This window comes from Mustelus asterias, chromosome 2 (genome assembly GCF_964213995.1).
Source record: "Mustelus asterias chromosome 2, sMusAst1.hap1.1, whole genome shotgun sequence".
NCBI lineage: Eukaryota > Metazoa > Chordata > Chondrichthyes > Carcharhiniformes > Triakidae > Mustelus > Mustelus asterias.
Window position 1 is genome coordinate 112,040,735 of NC_135802.1, and position 24,480 is coordinate 112,065,214.

A 24,480-nucleotide genomic window follows, 5' to 3' on the forward strand; every position below is an offset into this window, starting at 1 on the left:
AGTATGGAAGTGAAGCATAACGGGGTTAGAGGAAGTTGAAAGATTGCTGGCAGTGAGACTGGCGGGAAGCGTGCAACACTCCTGCTTGTTGGCAGGATGGCTGGGCATTCACAACCATGCAGCGACCAGCCAATTAGCTATTCATAATCATGGAGCAGAGCCAATCATGCAGTTGGGACAGGTGGGAGGTCACGCCTTCACATTACCTCATGGCTGTGAAGGCCTGAGTACCATATTTAAAGGGCATCCGGTCAGACATTCATTCTCTGCAAGCCAGGAGCATCATTCTCACTGTCTGAGGAGCTTTCAAGACCTGCAGCAGGTCCACCTTCACCTTCCACCTGGATCCCGAGAGCTGCTGCCTCCCCCTGGCAAGGTGAGAGATGTCTGAGTGCAGACAATAAGCGGTCCAGCGATGCCTCCCTGCAAGGTCTTCCCCAGGCTGTCTGAGAACGGGGAGAGGTCCTGTTTCCTGGGGATGGCAGCAGGAGGCCTTCCAACCTGACCAGTACGGCTTGGACAAAAGTTGCAGCAGAGGTTAGCAAACATGGGGTCTATATAAGAACCTGGATCCAGTGGAGGAAAAAGATGAAGTAGCAGCATGTAGTCACTGAAAAGTGACATTCACATGGGCGTCAAGAAATGTAAATGTACGAGTGATGAGGGATGCCAGACAGAAGGTTGAGCTGCAGGCCTCAGACATTCAGTCCACATTGTCCATCTGATGCTGCGTTACTTCATGCTCTGAAAGAAGTACCAGTTGCAGGACAGTGGCAGAAATCTCCTATCCAGAACTAAGTCCTGTGGTGGGGACAGGGATGGCATGTCTTTCCCGCTGTGGAGGCCAACGGGAAATCGTGCCATATCTTCCATCCCCGCTGTGATTATTACACATGCGGTGACTTTTGCGCCATCTTTCATGGTGGGGCAGGCTTGATGGCGTTCATCCTGCTGTCATTCCGAGGTGCCATATTGAAAAGGCACCCAGCATCACTGACCCGCCATTGAAGCAAGAAGATGAACCTCCTGAAGAAAGAGGATGGACATCCAGGAATACACTGAGGCTGGAAGATAGGCCTTCTCGAAACATAGAAAATAAAAGCAGGAGTAGGCCCTTCAAGCCTGCAATCCCATTCATTATGATCATCGCTGATCATCCAACTCAGTAATCTGTTCTGCTTTCCCCCAATGTTCTGTGATCCCTTTAGTCCCAAGAGCCAAATCTAATTCCTTCTTGAAAACATGCAATCTTTTAGCCTCAACGGCTTTCTATTGTCGAGAATTCTCCAGGCTCACCACTCTCTGGGTGAAGAAATTTCTCCTCATCACCGTCCTAAATGGTTTACCTCGTATCCTCTCTGTGATCAGGGATCAATGTTGGGACCACAATTGTTTACAATTTACACAGATGATTTGCAGTTAGGGACCAAATGTAGTGTGTCAAAATTCACAGATGACAGTAAGATGAGTGGCAGAGCAAAGTGTGCAGAGGACGCTGGAAGTCTGCAAAGGGATATAGATAGTCTATGTGAGTGGGCAAGGGTCTGGCAGGTGGAGTAAAATGTTGGTAAATGTGAGGTCATCCATTTACAACAAAATTAACTATTATTTAAGTGGTAAAAAATTGCAGCATGCTGCTGTGCAGAGGGACCTGGGTGTCCTTGTGCATGAATCACAAAAAGTTGGTTTGCAGGTGCAGCAGGTAATTAAGAAGGCAAATGGAATTTTGTCCTTCATTGCTAGAGGGATGGAATTTAAAAACAGGGAGGTTATGTTGCAGCTGTATAAGGTGCTGATGAGGCCACACCTGGAGTACTGTGTACAGTTTTGGTCTCCTTACTTGAGAAAGGATATGCTGGAACTGGAGGGGGTGCAGAGGAGATTCACTAGGTTGATTCCAGAGTTGAGAGGGTTGGCTTATGAGGAGAGACTGAGTAGACTGGGACTATACTTATTGGAATTCAGAAGAATGAAGGAAGTTCTTATAGAAACATATAAGATTATGAAGGGAATAGATAAGATAGAAGCGGGGAGGTTGTGTCTGCTGGCAGGTAAAACTAGAACAAAGGGGCATGACCTCAAAATAAGGGGGAGCAGATTTAGGACTCAGTTGAAGAGGAACTTTTTCACCCAAAAGCTTGTGAATCTGTGGAACTCCCTGTCCCTGTCCCAGTGAAGCAGTTGCGGCTACCTCATTGAATGTGTTTAAGGCAAGGATTTTGAACCGTAAAGGAATTAAGGGTTATGGTGAGGAGGCGGGTAAGTGGAGCTGAGTCCACGAAAAGATCAGCCAAGATCTTATTGAATGGCGGAGCAGGCTCAAGGGGCCAGATGGCCTACTCCTGCTCCTAGTTTTTATGTTCTTATGTTCTTATGACCTCTGGTCTTTGACTCCCCACCATTGGGAACATCCTTCTTGTATCTATCCTGTCAGTCCTGTTAGAATTTATAGGCTTCTACGACATTCCCCACATTCTTCTGAACTCCAGTGAATATAATCCAATTGACTTAATCTCTCCTCATACGTCAGTCCCACCATCCCAGGAATAAGTCTAATAATCCTTCATCGTCCTCCCTCCATAGTAAGAACATCCTTCCTCAGATAAAGAGATCAAAACTGTGGCCTGTTTGATTTTGGCCTTTAATTTCTCTGCCTATCACTTTCCTTATTCCCCTTTCTGTATTTCATTCTTATCCTTTTTTCCCCCTCCCCTAACTTCTTGCATACGTTCCCATTCCCTGCCATTTTAGTTTAAACCCTCTCCAACCACTCTCGCAAATACTCTCTCTCCGACATCTTTCCTGGTTCTGCCCAGGTGCAACCCATCCAGTTTGTACTGGTCCCACCTCCCCCAGTACCAGTCCCAGTGTCCCAGGAGTCGGAAACCCTTCCCCTCATACCATAATTTCAGCCACGTATTCATCTGATGTATCCTGCTATTCCCACTTTGACGAGCACATGACACTGATAGTAATCCTGTGATCACTATTTTTGAGGTCCTACTTTTCAACTTACCTCCTAACCCTCGATGTTCTGCTTCTAGGACCTCATCTCGTTTTTTTTACCTATGTCGCCTGTACCACTGTGTCCCACGACCACTGGCTGTTCACCCTCTCCCTTCAGAATGTCCTGTAGCCACTCTGAGACATCCTGATTTAAGCACCAGGGAGGCAACATATCACCCTGGAGTCTGGTTTGTGGCCATGAAGACACTGAAGCTGCCCCCCCCCGTCCCCCAACCCACCACAAACCCACTGCTGTGGCCCAGAGTCCAAGGTCACTGGCAGCCTCCACCCCAAACTCAGAAGGCAACCACAGGTCTTCTTCAGATAAGTCCCAGCTTTTGCTCACCATGTTGGTCCAGATGTGTTTAGTACCAACGTGTTTCCCCGCAGGCATAATGGAGAATCTGATATTGGGGGATGATTCCAATGATTGGGCCTTCATTTTCATCCTATTAGCAGGATGCAAATAGGGATTACCCTGGGCTGCAGCAGATTTCCTGATTCGCCATGGCGGGCACCAGTGGAAGATCCCACTGTAAATTCACACTGGCGTGAAACCGATTTTTTTGTCTCCCACTAAATCCTCCCCCCAGGATAGCATTCATCTCTTAGGAGAATTCCACCCAATGTGGAACATTTACTAGAGAAGGCATCCATGCATGCTTATAAAGTGGTTATGCACCCATTGAGATACCACTCAATCCTCTGTCTACTGCAGGAAAAAAGAGGTCATAGCCACAGGATGCAGTAAGATATGTGAAAATGTCTCTGACATTCTCATATTTACCCCTGTTGAAGGAGAGGCATTGGAACTGGCTGGGGAAGATCAGGAGCGATTGTCATTATTCACTCCATATCAACCAGGAACATTACATTGTCTGCGCTATGCCATGTTTAAGAGGCCGTGAATTTGAAGTCACTGGTTCTCTTTCACTGATTGCTTAATTGGAAAGCTACACATAATTCTGTTGAGGTTGCCGATTAATGAGCAGGAGTGATATGCATATGTATTCGAAAGAGGCTTCTGATTCTTGCCATCGGGAAGTTCTATCCTCCGTCAATCTGCTGCCAACTGAATTCTGCGGTTTCATCCTGCATTGCGAAACTGACCTTTGACCTCCCGCATAATGAGGTGCCCCAGACTGCCTCCTTTCCCTTCATTGGGAACTTTGCAAGATTCTGCCCTATATTTCAAAAAGAATGCCTCATCAAGCACTTCGAGATATCCGGAGGTCCTGAAGAAAGTTAGAGTGGGAGGAAATAAAGTTGGAGAGTTAGTGATTCCATGGCCTAACCAAGGTGCAAATAATTAGTGAGTAGCAGTGAGGTATAAAGGAGGTATGAATTGGGAGAGGGAAAGTCATGAGGCCTTAAGATATCAACAAGAGAAGAGGAGCCAGAAATGGAGTGGTTGTAGGAATTTAAACAGTGGAAGAAAGCATTTTTCTATTTATCCTTAAAACCTACCTTTTGGTCAAGCTTTTGGTCATCTGGCCTAATATCACCCAGTGTTACTTGGTTTCATACTTTCCTTAAACTGCTCCTATGAAGCGCCTTTTGGCATTTCTGTTAAAGCTACTATATAAATATAAGTTGTTGCTCTGTTGGTTGTGCTTACCTCTGTCTATAGTATGCTGCTTCCACTGTTTAGCATGCATGCGGTCCTGTGTTGTAACTTCATCAGACTGTCACCTCATTGTAGACACATCTGACACTATTCCTGGCACACTCTTGCATGCTTTTCATTGAATCATTGAACCAGGGTTAGTTCCCTGGTTAGATGGTAATGGTAGAGTAAGGGATACGTTGGGCCATGAGGTTACATAAGAACATAAGAACATAAGAGCAGGAGTAGGCCATCTGGCCCCTCGAGCCTGCTCCACCATTCAATAAGATCATGGCTGATCTTTTTGTGGACTCAGCTCCACTTACCCGCCCGCTCACCATAACCCTTAATTCCTTTACTGTTCAAAAATTTATCTATCCTTGCCTTAAACACATTTAATGAGGTAGCCTCAACTGCTTCATTGGGCAGGGAATTCCACAGATTCACAACTCTTTGTGTGAAGAAGCTCCTCCTCAACTCAGTCCTAAATCTGCTTTCCTTATTTTGAGGCTATGCCCCCTAGTTCTAGTTTCACCCGCCAGTGGAAACAATTTTCCTGCTTCTATCTTATCTATTCCCTTCATAATCTTATATGTTTCTATAAGATCTCCCCTCATTCTTCTGAATTCCAATGAGTATAGACCCAGTCTACTCAGTCTCTCCATTAAGCCAACCCTCTCAACTCCGGAATCAACCTAGTGAATCTCCTCTGCACCCCCTCCAGTGCCAGTATATCCTTTCTCAAGTAAGGAGACCAAAACTGTACACAGTACTCCTGGTGTGACCTCACCAGCACCTTATACAGCTGCAACATAATCTCGCTGTTTTTAAACTCCATCCTTCTAGCAATGAAGGACAAAATTCCATTTGTCTTCTTAATTTCCTGCTGCACCTTCAAACCAATTCCTTGTGATTCCTGCACAAGGACTCCCAGGTCCCTCTGCACAGCAGCATGCTGCAATTCTTTACCATTTAAATAATAGTGCATTTTGCTGTTATTCCTACCAAACTGGATGACCTCACATTTACCAACATTGTACTCCATCTGCCAGACCCTCGCCCACTCACTTAGATGATCTATATCCCTTTGCAGACTTTCAGCGTCCTCTGCACACTTTGCTCTTCCATCCATCTTAGTGTCATCTATGAATTTTGACACACTACACTTGGTCCCCAACTCCAAATCATCTATGTAAATCGTAAACAATCGCGGTCCCAACACTGATCCCTGAGGCACACCACTAGTCACTGATCGCCAACCAGAAAAACACCCATTTACCCCCACTCTTTGCTTTCTGTTAGTTAACCAATCCTCTATCCATGCTAATACATTCCCCTAACACTGTGCACCTTTATCTTATGTAGCAGTCTTTGGTGCGGCATCTTGTCAAATGCCTTCTCGAAATCCAGATACACTACATCCACAGGTTCTCCATTGTCCACTGCACATGTAATGTTCTCAAAGAATTCCACCAAATTAGTTAAACATGACCTGCCCTTCATGAACAGATTGTAGTTGAATAGAATTCTGCTGCTGCTGGTCCACTGCATCCTATGGATGCCCTGTTTCAAGTTGTTAGGTCTGCTCTGAGTCTATCTCAATCAGCATGATGGCAGATGTCCTCAGTGCGAAGACAGCACTTTGTCTTCACAAGAGCTGTGCGATGGGCACCTCTAGCAATCAGTGCTGTTATGGGCAGATGCGTCAATAACAGGTAGATTGATGAGATGAGGTTAAGGACATTTTCCCTCGTATTGGTTCTCTCATTAGCTGCATTCCCAGTCTGATAGATATGCCCTTCTGGACTCAGCCAGCGCCATCGCCAGTGGTGGTACCAAGCCATCTTTGGCCATAGACATTGAAGTCCCTACCCAGAGTACATTCTGCTCCTTTACTACACTCAGTGCTTCTTCCAGGTGGTGTTCAATATGGAAGAGGACTGAGTCATCAGCTGGCAGAATGATAATCAGCAGGCGTTTTCCTTTGGAGGGTTAATTTCATCAGGTTTTGAGGCTAGGACATATTTGATCCTCAGCCTGGACAGAAAAACCCACAATAGATAACAGATTGTATTGAATTACAGGTAAACAGTGAGTTATTTTAGTTTTGAACTTGAAGCTTGTATAACATAGGAGTTCTTTGATCAATGCCATTTATAAAATGTCAGGTAGGTTTGGGAGATGTGGGTTGGAGGATCAGGTATGGGATTGATTCAAATTGGGAAAATAAAAAAAGATATCCACAATCAAATTGACATAGTCTACCAATATATTGCATATTGTTAATATGCCTGGCCAATTTATTCTGATTCCCAAACTTTACTAACTATAGATACTCTGTCAACAGTTGCTTTTCTCAGCAACACAGCGAGTCTGACTGTGCAGAATGAATTGCATCAGCTGGATCCAACTCACCTGCTGTGATTTCTGACAGCAGATACAAAACAAAAACTCAGCATATGTATCTGACTGGTAATTTAATACTGTCTAGCGCATGAACTGAATTTGTGGGCAGGTGTAAGTATAAACCTCAAGGGATCACAAGCGGTTTGATCTTGTTCTGATTTAAACCAAACATGATAACTCCTTCAGATCTGCAGCTTGAGCTGGATTCGCTATCATTTTATTGCTTAACTGTGGCAGAATGTTTTATTGTAAATTTTACAATATTTAAATTGTTATTTAGTTATTTATTTATGTGACAAATAGACTTACCTTAACAATGCAATGAAATTATTGTGAAAATCCCCTTGTCGCCACACTCTGACGCCTGTTCGGGCACACTGAGGGAGAATTTAGAATGGCCAATGCACCTAATCAGCACATCTCTCGGACTGTGGGAAGAAACTGGAGCACCCGGAGGAAACCCACTCAGACACGGGGAGAACGCGCAGACTCAGCACAGACATTGACCCAATACGGGAATCGGACCCGAGTCCCTGGTGCTGTGGGGTAGCAGTGCTAACCACTGTGCACCCTGTCTCAAGGTCTCCTTTTGTGTGCTTATTTAATTATATTGATTAAGCAGAATAATAAAATACACAACCAGGATTACCTTGTTCAAACCTATTGGAGTTTTATGGAGATTATCTGGTTGAAGAGCCTGGTCCAGATCTTGCAATAAGTAGCGAAGAGATGGTACTCACCGCTGACCTTAAAGACAACTACACACAAAGAGCTAGTGAGTTCTGTGGCGTCAGTTTCCCCTATTACAATGTCAGTTTCATTCTGGAACAAGGGGAGGCTGCGGCCCAGTGGTACTATCAGTAGACTTGTAATCCAGAGACCCAGGGTAATGCTGGGTAATGGGTTTGAATCCCACCATGGCAGATGGTGAAATTTGAATTCAATAAAAATCTGGAATTAAAAGTCTAATGATGACCATGAAACCATTGTCGATTGTTGTAAAATCCCATCTGGTTCACTAATGCCCTTTAGGGAAGGAAATGTGCCACCTTTGCCTGGACTGGCCTACATGTGGCTCCAGATCCTCAGCAATGTGGTTGACTTTTAACTGCCCCCTCAAGGGGTAATTAGAGATGGGCAATAAGTGCTGACCCATGTTTCAATAGAAGAACTTAAAAATAAACAAGATGTCGGGGATTTCTGGTGACCAGGAACAGTAAAGTTTTCGAGCAGACTAAACAGCCAAACAGAATTTTCATTGACCCAATCCAGGAAGTAAATCATTAACCTTTAACCATTTTTACAATGAACAAAATAAAGATTGGGATGTACATTTGAGAATAAGGTAGAAGCTGAAATATCATAAACCATCCTTTCAAAATAGGAATTACTTTTTATCATTTAAAAAACTCAATTGCATTTTTTATCATGGATGGAGGGAGTGACACCCAAGGCCAGAGATGTTCTTCGGCAGTAATTATGTCATAGCATGCTGCCAGAATCTCAGTTACTCCGCATTCAACAAGGCTTGAAGATTTCAATTATTTTATAACAAAAATAATGTACAGAGACCAGAAGTTCAAGTCAAATCACTGTTTTCTGTGTATCTATGAAGACTGCAACAATGCAGCCTGTGGAGGAACAGGATATCCTTGACAGCAACTTTCAGATTTCCTTGTTTAAATATTTAAATATTTAAATAATTAAATATTTAAATATTTAAACATTTCCATGTTTAACTGTGCAATGTACAGATGTTGCTGCAAATTGTACAGGATGGTGACAGCTAATGCTGACACTTATCATTACAACCGCAAAATCTGGGTCTAACATCACAATCAGTGCCCTTTTAGACATCATATTGCACAAATAATTGTCACTTTCAGCATTCTTTTAATACCTTCTGTCCTTTTGACCTTTGTGTGTGTAGAGATATCACTGCTCGGTGAAAACACATGCTTCTCACTAATCACTATATTATGCTTCTCCTTACTGGCTACCAGTTAAACCCATCATTTAAGACCAGGCCGTATTCCTTCAGCAATTGCAGGTATAAACTGCGTGACCTTTCCTTCCTACATGATGTTTAAGAGCACATTCAGGTAGTTACTTTCAATCCTTCTCCCATAGCACGAAAATATCAGCTGGAATTCCTAGTGAGTGGCAAAACAATGGGGAGTGCAGCTGACCTTGAGGATCTAACGCACTCGCTGGTATGGATTTTCTCTTTCGTAATGTTGATTTGACTCTGGCACTAAGTTCATGGGATCCCCACATGTCCAGGAACAGTAACACCATCAAACAAATGAAGTATTTTCACAGACAGCGTAATAGGAAGTAAAATACATTGATAATACATAGAGTGAAGTAAATGCTTCGGGGGGTTACACATTGGGATTAAGGTAAAAGCATCATAAACAAAGATTTTTTGCACAAATTATCTTTTAAACATGTACTTCTTTTATCAAAATGGTGAAATTTGATATTTCATAAATTTAAAATTAGTTTTCCACGGCCAAAGAATTTTTGCAACAATAATTATAATTTTAGTATACTGTTTAAAACCCAGTGACACTTCATTCAACAAGGTGTCACCTGAAAGGTTTTTACCTGAAAGACTAATAGTGTGAAAATGCAAGTTCTCCTCAATTCAGTGATTTCTAGTTTATTGCAACCTGGGGAGACTTTAACAGAGCATCCTCTGAAGAAAGATAGAATCACTGACAGAAACTTTTGGATTTCCACGTTTGGCTGCACATATATGGGCACTGGGATCTGAATTTTCACTCCCAAGTTGGTTGTGCTGAGTTAGGAAATGGCCTGGCTCCACAACCCTGTCATGGGAGGAACTGCCCGAAATGCTGGATTTGTACTCGGCTTGGCTTGGGGGGCAAGTGCACATTGGAGAATAATCCACTACTTCCGGAAACAGTGCACAGGCAGCCAGAGGGGCTGCCAAGTGCCAAGGTCTGCGTTTGTGCTCTGGGGCTTTGTCCCAGTTGCAATGAAACAGTAAGACCCTCTAACTCTCATCACGCCTACCCTGTCATCCTCCCACACACTGTCCATGCCATATCCATGCCAACTCATGCCACCTTATACCACCACCAAACCCCTTGGTTCACCATAACCTCCATTCTGACCTATACCCCACTACCCACCCGCTGGCTCCTTAAAGTCCCAATGCTATCTTACAACCAACTCAAGCCAAGCAATGATGCCCAATCCCTTCGCCATTATATCCTTCTCGTCAATTCACCTAGTATTCACCTTGGGCAGACAACAGGAGTCATTCTGACATTAAATAAAATGAAGTTCCAAGTGTGTGTTACAGGCATCATGTATTAAAAATACACTTGCATCAATATAAACCTATTCAATTCCTTCAAGTATGTAATCCCTTATAAAACAAAATTGTCTTCATAGCACAACATCAAAGACAATTAATCTTTTTATAACCTCTTAAAGCTGTCAGTCAAACTGTGAATTTACAGGACCCCACAGTGATAATGTTAAAATTGTGGAAGCAGTGAAGTGATACTAATCCTGCAATGGGCACATGAGCGGCGCAGGCTTGGAGGGCCGAAGGGCCTGTTCCTGTGCTGTATTGTTCTTTGTTCTTTGATACCCCTTAGGCTTATGCCAACAGACAGCTCTTGAAATTGCAGTTATATTTTGTTTTCAACTGAGAGACATAGCAGCTGTTTTGTCAAAAATTAAAGAGCATGGGATTAAATAACTTCAGTAAGAAGTCTCACAACACCAGGTTAAAGTCCAACAGGTTTATTTGGTAGCAAATACCATAAGCTTTCGGAGCACTGCTCCTTCGTCAGATGGAGTGGATATCTGCTCTCAAACAGTGCACAGACACAGAAATCAAGTTACAGAATACTAATTAGAATGCGAAACTCTCCAGCCAGCCAGGTCTTAAAGGTACAGACAATGTGGGTGGAGGGAGCATTCAACACAGGTTAAAGAGATGTGTATTGTCTCCAGACAGAACAGCTAGTGAGATTCTGCAAGATCAGGGGGAAAGCTGTGGGGGTTACTGATAATGTGACATAAATCCAACATCCCGGTTTAGGCCGTCCTCATGTGTGCGGAACTTGGCTATCAGTTTCTGCTCAGCGACTCTGCGCTGTCGTGTGTCGTGAAGGCCGCCTTGGAGAACACTTACCTGAAGATCCAAGGCTGAATGCCCGGGACTGCTGAAGTGCTCCCCCACAGGAAGAGAACAGTCTTGCCTGGTGATTGTCGAGCGGTGTTCATTCATCCGTTGTCGTAGTGTCTGCATGGTTTCCCCAATGTACCATGCCTCGGGACATCCTTTCCTGCAGCGTATCAGGAAAGGATGTCCCGAGGCATGGTACATTGGGGAAACCATGCAGACGCTACGACAACGGATGAATGAACACCGCTCGACAATCACCAGGCAAGCCTGTTCTCTTCCTGTGGGGGAGCACTTCAGCGGTCACAGGCATTCAGCCTTGGATCTTCAGGTAAGTGTTCTCCAAGGCGGCCTTCACGACACACGACAGCGCAGAGTCGCTGAGCAGAAACTGATAGCCAAGTTCCACACACATGAGGACGGCCTAAACCGGGATGTTGGATTTATGTCACGTTATCAGTAACCCCCACAGCTTTCCCCCTGATCTTGCAGAATCTCGCTAGCTGTTCTGTCTGGAGACAATACACATCTCTTTAACCTGTGTTGAATGCTCCCTCCACCCACATTGTCTGTACCTTTAAGACCTGGCTGGCTGGAGAGTTTCGCATTCTAATTAGTATTCTGTAACTTGATTTCTGTGTCTGTGCACTGTTTGAGAGCAGATATCCACTCCATCTGACGAAGGAGCAGTGCTCCGAAAGCTTATGGTATTTGCTACCAAATAAACCTGTTGGACTTTAACCTGGTGTTGTGAGACTTCTTACTGTGCTTACCCCAGTCCAACGCCGGCATCTCCACATCATTAAATAACTTGACAGCTTTACAGTTCCACCTTTCACGCACATTCATGTCTACTCTTAAAACTACCAAAAGGATGACTGACTTTTCCAAAGAACTTCGGCTTAGAATGTTTCCTGAAATTTGTAAGTTGTGTTTCACAAACCTCAGTGACAAAAATGGCTTCTGAGTGAAGGCAGCAGCACTTTTGAATGTGCTGCTGCTTCCATGAACTGCCCCTGTCAACCATGCCCGCCCACACCCTGGCATAAATGGTGCGGGTCTTACAGATTCAGTGCTGTGGTGCCACTTTGGCTAAGGAGTGGAGCCCTTTTGTCTCAGTAGGAATTCAGGAAGAGGTCTGGCAGTGTTCTGAAGTTTATCTATCACTTTTAGTGCTAAATCCAGGCCATTGAAAATTTGTTAATAAAGAAAGCATCAGGCAGGTGTTGACAGGCTTTTCAAATTCCCAGAGTTTTTCTTTTCACCTCTGATGTTTTCCTCCTGTGAAGGTGAATTTCTACAGGATGCTATTGCTTATCTGCCATAGCTTTGCTGAAAGAGCCACAGGTAAACTGTATGAATTATTGGGGTGAAAGACTGGGAGACCCTCTGTGGAATTTTACCACATTGATTCTTCTGATGCAGAGCAGTGGAGCAGGTTTTCAGGATTAGCAGACATCAGGCAGTGGGTGGAGCAATTGCCTGATGTCCCCAACAAGAGACATAAAGTATTTATATTGAACCTCAGTAGCATGGAATTGGCGAGCAGCAGGTGCTGGACCAGTGCTCACAGGCAGTTCACCTATCAGTAATAGCAACTCTGGCTAGTACTATGGAGAGCTGAGCTGGAAATTGGAGATTAAAGGTGAGAGGCATTTATATAAAGGGACTGGCAGTGAGTGAAAGGATTGTTGTGGGCTCGGTGGTGCATTCATGCCCCTCCTGGATGCACAAAAACATTTTTAAAAATTTACGTTGGGCATCGTTTGGATCGGCCACAGCAGTCCGCTCAACAATCAATGGTTAAGCACATGTTTTTCCTATTGATATTTTAAAATTGAAGCCTCATATATATATAGGATCCTATGTTGAATATTGCATTAAGATATCTGCCTGAAATAGTGATTGGCTGATCTGTTCTTGTGAAAGTCCTAAAGAAATTGTTGATGGATCAGCTACTTAGTGGAAGAAGTTAAAAATAGCCTTTTCATAGAATCCCTACAGTGCAGAAGAGGCCATTCAGCCCATCGAGTCTGCATCGACTCTCTGAAAAGGATCATTTCCAGGCCTTGTCCCTCATTCTATCTCACAACCCCATGCATTTACCATGGCTGATTTTCCTAACCTAGGCATCTTGGAACACTAATGGGGATTTTAGCATGGCCAATCCTGCACTTCTTTGGACTGTGGGAGGAAACCGGAGCACCCGGAGGAAACCCGCACAGACATGGGGAGAATGTGCAAACTCCACACAGACAGTCACCGAAAGCCGAATTGAACCCGGATCCCTGGCGCGGTGAGGCAGCAGTGCTAAGCCCTGATCCCTGACCTTTGTCAAAGCTTTTCTATTGCCACCTAATGGCGCAGAAGTGACAAGTTAGGTTGGCATCCCTATAATTGTGTCTCTTCCTTTTGAAAGAATAGAAGCTGGGTTCTGATTGGCACTCACATTAAATGAATTGTGGATGCAAATTTCTATTCTGCCGGTTCTTGAAACATCGATTTGGAGCCTCAATGAACTACAATTCGGTCATCAATGCCAATTTGACAGCTTAATTAAACTCCATCAGATACAGTTACTTCAGAGGGCTCACAATTTACCAGGCATGTTAAATTTATTTTCCTAGCACTTACTAATGACCCATTTAGAAGCTCCAACTTAAACATCAGGGGCTAACATTTGATGTATGCCAATTTTCGGGTGCAGAGATTGGAATACGTGACTTGTCCTCTCTGGTTCTACTGGAGGAAGGCAGCACATAATTCTGGTTCTGTCATCTCATTACCTGATTTACCTGGGTGACACAGTGGTTAGTACTGCTGCCTCACAGTGCCAGGGACCTGGGTTCAATTCCGACCTCGGGTCACTGTCTGTGTGGAGTTTGCACGTTCTCCCTGTGTCTGTGTGGGTTTCCTCCGGGTGCTCCGGTTTCCTCCCACAGTCCAAAAATGTGCAGGTTAGGTGGATTGGCCATGCTAAATTGCCCCTTAGTGTCCCAAAATGTGTAGGTTCAATGGGTTAGCCATGGTAAATGTGTGGGTTTATGGGAATAGGGCGAGGTGGGAGGGCTTAGGTAAAATACTCTGTCAGAGATTCGGCGCATGCTCGATGGGCCAAATGGCCTCCTTCTGCACTGTTGGGATTCTATGATTCTATGATTACAGCACAGGGCTGAACAGGCATATTGCTGGCTGCCTATGGGTTCAGCAGGAAAATGAGCAGCATTCAACCACCTCACATGTTGCTTACAGTCTTCTGATCTTAAAGACACCCTGCCCCACTTAACGGGAGGTTGCATTGAATTGAAGGCTGCTGTTGAATACAACTTCTGCAACTTTAAATCATGAAAATGGAACACCAGGATGGAAAGAGGGCTCCAGTGTCAGGGATGTTGCATTGGAAATCTTAGTGGCAGAGTTGGACTGGAGGAGAAACACCATTGCTCTGTGGTTTCTGATTCTGCTTTAGTTGTATTGGCACAACAGACTAATATCCATATTTCACCATCACTTCTGTGGGTAGCACTAACTAAACCAGCTGAAACAGTGGTCCTGATAATAAACATCTATAAATGGAAATAATCCAAAGGCCTTAAAGATTACAGATGGTGGGCTGTGACTTATTTCCTTGGGCAGCCTGTTCCATTGTGGGGTTATCCTTGGTAAGAAAGATTGTTGATACATTGTCTTAGAAACAAATGGTCTATTTAGTTTATGTGGATGCTACCTTGTGTTTTGTCAGGCTCCAGATATTTATTTCTGTCTATTCCCATCAATCCATGCAATATTTTATAGAACATCATCAATCTATTTTTCTCCCTCCTTTGGAGATTCCCATTCCAAAGTTGTGACACCGATGTAGTTCCTGTACTGATTCATGAAGAATCGTCTTTGGATTGCTTCAATCTTATTTCCATCTCTTGCCATTTGGTGATCACACACACAACTTGCATCCTCCAGGGTTGGACAAACAAATGTTTGATGAGCTACAACTCTGTGAGGTTGGGGTACGGGTCTAAAAGGGCCTCAAGGACCAAACTCACAAGGGTTCAGAAGCACGGAGGTCAATTCCCATGTGTCAGGCCAAGGTCAGTGAATGTAGCTTCACATGATATCTCCTACCCACCCTCCACCAGCCTTTCATGCTGCTCGATGCACCACACCACCATCAATCACCAGTGCCTGGCACTCACGATTCACATCCAATATCCAGGTAGCCCCCTTCCCTCCTCACATACTTAACAATTCTGCCCACCCTACATACCTACCTCTGCTATCTTTACATTCCTCCAGCTAGGGAGCTATCGCAGGCATACACTATGATTAACAATCTGAAAAATTTAAACATACTGTCCTCCCTCTTGCAGGGAATGGTGGCCCACGATAGAGTGACAAGAACGCTGGCATCTGCTGAGCCCTATGGAGGAAATGATCCTCTGTATCATGGGATCAACAGAATCCACAGCATCCAGTATCACTGACACCAATAAGGATGACAGTATGTTCCTGCCTTATCCCCTCCTACCACCCCAATTCTGCTATTTGGCAGGTGAATGTGGTAGCGTGACTTCTTTAAGGGGTGATCCTTTGCAGACCATGTGATTGAGCTGATGGAGCGGCTGTGCAGGAAATTGGGTCAATCAGGAGTATATCCTGGGACAGGGAGGATCCTCAGCTGGAGCCAAGGAGAAGAGAGTGGACCTGTACAGTTCTGACGAGCTTAGGCCCTTCCCCCTCTCCCTACTGGCAGGAAAAAGATTGTGCATCATTTTTTGCACAAAGTGGCGTACGGTTGCATTTTCAAACTTGCCTAAAAAACAGATCTGAAACTTTCCCATTTTCATGCTCGTTCGGCACTTATAATATTTTTGCTAAGATCGCCCCATCAGTATTTCAATATTCTGGAGCAAATGTCATTTAATATTAACATATTAGATGAAAGTGAAAGAGACTTTGGGTGTGATCTTACAAAGTAAATTCTATGTGCCAAATAAACAGCAGAAAACAGGAGTGAATGGCGCTGGTATTTTCAGCAAGCCGTGGGTCACAATCTTACGGCACTTCGTGCTCAATCGATTCTCTCCACCATGGACCCTCAGGGTGTGTGACTCACCCAAAGTGTCTGCAGCTGTATGGCGCTAATAACAGAGAGCTGCTAACGATGGACACACAGGCAGTCATGCCAGGAAAATGACGCCTAGAACTGCTCCAAGATTCACTGAGGGAGAACTGGGCCATCTGTTGGATGCAGTGAAGGAGAGAAGGGACATTTTCTTCCCCTTGGATGGGCAACAAGCCAGGAGTCACACCAACAATGAGGAGGCGGTGGCAGCGGCAGTCAGTGCCCATGCACTGCCATGGAGGACCACCCGCCAGTGCCGCAAGAAAATGAATGACCTCTTTTAGGCAGCAAGGTGGAGTGCCCATCCTGTCCTGAGATCAGTCTCGTCTGTCACGCCTGCAATGTCGATCCACCCCCTTACATCCCATGGCCTTCCAGCACCCGACACCCTAGCACCTGCCTCTAAACCCTCTGGCAAACCCTGGCTATCTGCCGAGTTACAGCCCTGACAGACCCCACCCAACTGACCCCGCCCCCAACACTCCGTACCCTTCCAGCTATCAGGCTTTCAATCCCCCGTTCTGTCCCCACAGGAGAAGCTGGTCCCTAACCGCCAGGAGCGGGAGAAATAGGGTCCCCGACCTCCAAATCCTCACTTGCTTTGAGGACTCACCCTTGATCTAGTGGGGGAGGATGAGGACAGGGCTGTGAGCGACAAACAGGTTAGAGTGCGACCAGGAAGTGAGCATCCGCAAAACCTTCACTCAAATGACGTATCTCAAGTAAGTGGTATGCTGCCCAGATACTTGTCCCTCCCTTGCACTCAACCGTGTGACCTTTGTTGCAGGAGACAACCCAATGCACCCAGCCCATCTGGCATCATATTCCCCCCAGCTGCTGCTGCCGCTGAGACACTCCACGACAGCACGGAGGAAACATTGTAGGAAATCCTGAGAAACCCTCCCAGCCAACACCAATCAGTCGACACAGATTTCCACCACACAATCCACCAGCGCAGATACTATCACCATGGTGGGACAAGTCACTGGTGAGGTTTCTGGATCACTTCTGGCTTCTGGAATGAGATAGAGAATCTGGTGAACTGGTACGGCAACAATAATCTCTCCCTCAATGTCAACAAAACAAAGGAGATTGTCATCGACTTCAGGGGACGTAGAGGAGAACATGCCCCTGTCCACATCAATGGGGACGAAGTAGAAAGGGTCAAGAGCTTCAGGTTTTTAGGTGTCCAGATCACCAACAAACTGTCCTGATCCCCCATGCCGATACTATAATTAAGAAAGCCCACCAACACCTCTACTTTCTCAGAAGACTAAGGAAATTTGGCATGTCAGCTACAACTCTCACCACCTTTTACAGATGCACCATAGAAAGCATTCTTTCTGATTGACTCACAGCTTGGTATGGCTCCTGCTCTGCCCAAGATCGTAAGAGACTACAAAAGGTCGTGAATGTAGCCCAATCCATCAAACAAACCAACCTCCCATCCATTGACTCTGTCTACACTTCTCACTGCCTCGGCAAAGCAGCCATCATAATTAAGGACCTCACGCACCCTGGACATTCTCTCTTCCAGCTTCTTCCGTCAGGAAAAATGTACAGAAGTCTGAGGTCACCAACTCAAGAACAGCTTCTTCCCTACTGCTGTCAGACGTTTAAATGGACTTACCTTGCAAAAAGTTGATCTTTCTCTACACCCTAGCTATGACTGTAACACTACATTGTGCACTCTCTTGTTTCTTGGCGGAGGTGCTTAATGAATACTTTACCTCGGTATTCACGGTGGAAAGGGATCTGGGTGGTTGTACTGCTGGTTTGCGGTGGACAGAAAGGATCGAGCATGTGGACATAAAGAAAGAGGATGTGTTGGAACTATTGAATGGCATCAAGGTTGGTAAGTCGCCGGGACCGGATGGGATGTACCCCAGGTTACTGTGGGAGGCGAGGGAGGAGATTGCGGAGCCTTTGGCGATGATCTTTGCATCGTCGATGGAGACGGGAGAGGTTCCGGAGGATTGGAGGATTGCAGATGTGGTCCCTATATTCAAGAAAGGGAACAGGGACAGCCCGGGAAATTACCGACCGGTGAGTCTAACCTCAGTGGTTGGTAAGTTGATGGAGAGGATCCTGAGAGACAGGATTTATGATCATCTAGAGAAGTTTAGTATGATCAAAAGTAGTCAGCACGGCTTTGTCAAGGGCAGGTCGTGCCTTACGAGCCTGGTTGAGTTCTTTGAAAATGTGACCAAACACATTGACGAAGGAAGAGCGGTGGATGTGGTCTATATGGACTTCAGCAAGGCGTTCGATAAGGTCCCCCATGCAAGACTTCTTGAGAAAGTGAGAGGGCATGGGATCCAAGGGGCTGTTGCCTTGTGGATCCAGAACTGGCTTGCCTGCAGAAGGCAGAGAGTGGCTGTGGAGGGGTCTTTCTCTGCATGGAGGTCAGTGACCAGTGGAGTGCCCCAGGGATCTGTTCTGGGACCCTTGCTGTTTGTCATTTTCATAAATGACCTGGATGAGGAAGTGGAGGGATGGGTTGGTAAGTTTGCTGACGACACCAAGGTAGATGGTGTTGTGGATAGTTTGGAGGGATGTCAGAAGTTGCAGCGAGACATAGATAGAATGCAAGACTGGGCGGAGAAGTGGCAGATGGACTTCAACCCGGATAAGTGTGTAGTGATCCATTTTGGCAGATCCAATGGGATGAAGCAGCAGTATAATATGAAGGGTACCATTCTTAGCAGTGTAGAGGATCAGAAGGACCTTGGGGTCCGGGTCCATAGGACTCTTAAATCGGCCTCGCAGGTGGAGGATGCGGTCAAGAAGGCGTACGGCGTACTAGCCTTCATTAATCGAGGGATTGAGTTTAGGAGTCGGGAGATAATGCTGCAGCTTTATAGGACCCTGGTTAGACCCCACTTGGAGTACTGCGCGCAGTTCTGGTCACCTCATTACAGGAAAGATGTTGAAGCCATTGAAAGGGTGCAGAGGAGATTTACAAGGATGTTGCCTGGATTGGGGGGCATGCCTTATGAGGATAGGTTGAGGGAGCTTGGTCTCTTCTCCCTGGAGAGACGAAGGATGAGAGGTGACCTGATAGAGGTTTACAAGATGTTGAGAGGTCTGGATAGGGTAGACTCTCAGAGGCTATTTCCAAGGGCTGAAATGGTTGCTACGAGAGGACACAGGTTTAAGGTGCTGGGGGGTAGGTACAGAGGAGATGTCAGGGGTAAGTTTTTCACTCAGAGGGTGGTGGGTGAGTGGAATCGGCTGACGTCGGTGGTGGTGGAGGCAAACTCGTTGGGGTCTTTTAAGAGACTTCTGGATGAGTACATGGGATTTAATGGGATTGAGGGCTATAGATAGGCCTAGAGGTAGGGATATGATCAGCGCAACTTGTGGGCCGAAGGGCCTGTTTGTGCTGTGGCTTTCTATGTTCTATGTTCTATGAACGGTATGCTTTGTCTGTATAGCGTGCAAGAAACAATACTTTTCACTGTATGTTAATACATGTGACAATAATAAATCAAATCAAATCAAAATCAAACTGTTTAGTGCACACCACACATCCATTGATGTTCATCAGGTGGAGGTGGGAATGTCCAAGGCTTTGGAGGTCTGCCTGAGGCAAGGAATCAGCTAGTCCAAACCAGGTGCCATGCCACTGGGATTAGTTCTCCCTAAGCTGCTGGAGATGTAGCACAGAGCTGAGAGATGCAGGAGGTGTTGTCAGCAACACTGCACAAGCTGCGAGGCTTTTGGGAGGAGCCCCACAGCTTTCAAGTGCAACAGGTATTACCGGCATTGTGTGGTACCCAGTCCAACACTGCCAGGGTGGTACCCGCAGTGAAAAGTCTGGCTCAGGAAATGGTTGCCATGGGTGGCACGGTCCAAGGCATGGCCGTGTCGCAGCGGGCCATGGCTGCGGGCTTCGAGAGCGTGGCCCAGTTGCAGCAGGCCATAACTGCGGGCTTCGAGAGCATGGCCCAGTCGCAGCGGACCATGGCTACGGGCTTCGAGAGCATGGCCCAGTCGCAGCGAGCCATGGCTACGGGCTTCGAAGCATGGCCCAGTCGCAGCGGACCATGGCTGCGGGCTTCGAGACGTGGGCCCAGTCACAGTGGGCCATTGTTGAGCGACGAGCAGGAAGAGGTCGTAAGATAACGGCCTTAGCCAAAACATTCTGTTCTATTATGTGTAAAAGAAATAATATACAGCTCATGCTGTCTATAGCATGTCTACTCCCAGACACCCGTGACAAGCAATTCTGAAGCAGGAGAGCAAGAATGACAGTTACTGGCAAATATATAATTATCATGTCTGTTACTTCAGAATTGTCCAACAATTCAGTGGAACAAAAGTCATCTTTAATAAATTGTTTGAAGTTCCTGAATATTGATCCAAGTGCCTTTTCTCGAGTCTGACTAATTTCGCATTGAAGCTACAGCCCTCTATTGAAAATGTGTATGCAAGGACAAACACAATTCTACTGCCCACTCTTCAAACCCACCCAGACTCACCCTCACACCCACACTTCAACCAAACTCCCCCAGACAAGGATAAATCTGAAGTGGAATCCAATAGTGCATCAGACTTATCTTAAGTCTGTGTTGGATGTTAAATCCAAGCCTGTGTTATCAAATATTAGATTTATTAAGCCAATTTCATTTTACCAAACTGAGAAATCAGAACAGATTGTGTGCTTTGTCATTTCCTATCCTGCCAGTTATAGATCTAAGACATTTGTTCTGAAAACACCCTGCCATTTGAAATTAGTCACAACTCAGTGAAATTCATATACCTGGAGCCATTTTACCTCATGTGGCAAGCAAATAGAGTGGATCAGCTATCTATGATTTTCAATCAGTTCTTACTGTGTTCCAACTTCTAGTTTGTTTGTGTAAAATTAAGCCAGATATGAGCAGTTTGATTCTTTAAAATGTCCTTGAGTACCATTACATGATTATAGAATTTCATATCAAAGCTAAACGTTGGCCAAAAAATGCTGAATTTTTGTCACCTTTTAAAAATTGATAATTAATGGGAATAGTTTTGGCAGCAGTTCAGAGGAAATGGGCAATATTGAATCAGCCATCTATTATACATCTCTCCTGATTTTCATTTTCCACACTGGTCATTGGAAGATTCTGCTCATTGTAAAATTCATGAAGAAATAGGCCAAAAGGGGAAGAGATTCATTCTAGCAGCTCTAAACAGACTTACATCAATTCACTTAGGCTGGGGCCACTATCTACATGGTCAGTGATATTATGGGTTCGATTCCCGGCTTGGGTCACTGTCTGTGTGGAGTTTGCACATTCTCCTCGTGTCTGCGTCGGTTTCCTCCGGGTGCTCCGGTTTCGTCCCACAGTCCAAAGATGTGCGGGTTAGGTTGATTGGCCATGCTAAAATTGCCCTTAGTGTCCTGAGACCCGTACGTTAGAGGGATTAGTGGGTAAATGTGTAGGGATATGGGGGTAGGGCCTGGGTGGGATTGTGGTCGGTGCAGACTCGATGGGCCAAATGGCCTCTTTCTGTGCTGTAGGGTTTCTATGATTTCTATGATTTCTATGATGCTGCACGATCACGCAGGTAACAGCCCATAGCACCCCTTCCATCCAGGGCATTATTATAAACCTGCCTATAAGTGACAATACCGAAACAAAATCTTTCCCCCATAAAGTGTACACACATAACATTATTAATAAAGGAAATTGTGTCACAATATGTAATAATGAACTAAAGTTGCTTAATTCTGACACATGCAATAATATAGAGTAAGAACTGACTGTATATTCTTTATGCTTGATATCCACTATCTATTATTCCACAACACTTACCTGCTATCAGCATCTGATGATAATTAAAGCTGCAAACACCAAACCCATGAATATTTCAACTGCAGAGTTTTCTCAGTAGGAATGGTACAAGATGCAGCATTCCTCAAAATAATTGAATTGTCTGATATCAGATATAAATTCAACTTCTAAATTTAACATGGAAATATTTTTAGAAGGTGAAAGCAAAAAATAAATGTGTAAGGTTTATTTGATGCTAAATGAGAATGGCGATACGAAAACTGTGAACTTTATTTCCCTGTTTTCTCCAGTGTTGCTCACAGTAGTACCCAGAAGCGTAATATTCCATTCCTGAAGACTCCAGCTAAAGCTAATTGTGATGAGTTTTATGAAGATAGGAAAAAGAGTTGGCCATTCATCCCCTCAAACCTGTTTTATTGTTCAGTTAGATCATTAGGTCAATTAAATCCTTGGTTCTCTGACCTTTAGTTCAATTGTCCAACAACAATCTGTCAACCCCAGTTTTGAAATTTTCACTTGACCTAGTCTCAGCAGCTTTAGTGGGGATGGAGTTCCAGATTTCTACTGCACTTTGTGTGAAGAAGTGTTGTTGGACATTATAAGACCATAAGCTATAGGAACAGAATTAGGCCATTCGGCCCATTGATTCTGCTCCACCATTCAATCATGGCCGATATGATTCTCATCCCATTCTCCTGCCTTCTCCCTGTAACCCTTGATCCCCTTATTGATCAAGAACCTATCTCTGTCTTAAAGACACTCACTGACCTGGCCTCCACAGCCCTCTGTGGCAATGAGCTCCTCAGATTCACTACCCTCTGGATGAAGAAATTCCTCCTCATCTCAGTTTTAAAGGAGAGTACCTTCACTCTGAGGTTGTGCCCTCGAGTTCTAGTCTCTCCCACTAGTGGAAACATCCTCTCCATGTCCACTCTGCCGAGGCCTCTCAATATTCTGTAAATTTCAATTAGATTCCACCCCTCATCCTTCTAAACTCCATCGAGTAAAGACCCAGACTCCTCAACTGCTCCTCATATGGCAAACCCTTCATTCCTGGGATCATTCTTGTGAACTTCCTCTGGACCCCCTCCAAGGCGAGCACATCTTTCCTTAGGTATGGACAGGATTTTCCCTGTGGGCTGGTGAACCCTGCTATCAGGATCAAATGTGGGTCAGAAATTCACACTGTGTGGGAAACAACCACATGTTGCCAATTAGTGGTTAGAGGGTGGACTCACCGTTCACTTAATAATGGTGGGCAGACTCTCAAAACGGGAAGGGAAACAGGTACCCACTCTACTGCTTTTTGAATGTTTGAATAAAGGCAGGCAGGCAGCCCCCACTAGGGTGATAATTCAAAGTGAACTATCTCACACTTCGCCATATTCAGGTCCATCTGCCACATCTTTTTCCACTCATCTCATCTATGAATGCCCTTTGAAACTCTCTGCACCTGTCTGCACTAATTACTCTGCCACCGAACTTAGTGTCATCAAAAAACCTGGATACATGGCTCTCTTTTCCTTCATTGAAAACATTTGTATAATGAAAAGCTCAGCCCCTAACTCTCTCCTCACCTCACCCACCCTACCTCCCAGTACAGTACAATGGGAGATTTACCAGGGAGAGGGGTGAGCGGGTGGTCTCTGCAGGCATTGACCTCTGCTAATATCTGCCCAGTGTAGAAGGAACCACATAAATGTCAGGCAATATAAAAGATCAGGGAGGTGATAACAAGACATAAAAGGGACCAACAGTTGCGCAAATATTAATTACGTGAAAAACGTGAGAGGCCTATACAAACATTTTGCTGAGCAAATTGAGACAGAGTATACAAGGCAGCACATGCAGCAGATACAGCCACAGAAGCTTAAAGCACAGGGGTCATTCAACCCATTGTTTCTGTGCCAACTCTTTGTTAGAGCAATCTAAAACTAATCCCACTCCACATGATCTTAAACTCCTGTGTTCAAAGTTTAGCTACTTCTCCTTAAAAGCTGCAGTGATCTCTACCTCAGTTACTTCTAATGACTGAAGTTAAAGCTTTAAGAGCTTTGTGCATTAAGTAATTTCTCTTAAACCCTGTTCAATCTCTTAGGCCCAGGTGTTGGCCCCTGGATCAGGTCCTGGCTCTGTGAACCCGAGCTTTAAAATAGTGCCAGCATACTGAATTTTCAGTCCAGGGAGGCTGGAATAGGAATCAATTTGGGCGATCTGGAAAGAAATGAGGAGGCTGCCGGGTACAGAGATGGGCTCAGTGGAAGGCCTGCCTTGGGCCTGTGGCACGATGTCCAAGCATCAAAAAATAAAGATTAAAACATACCTCCATCCCATATCTGTCCTCACCACCATTCCACCCCCCCCCCCCCCACACACACACACACACACA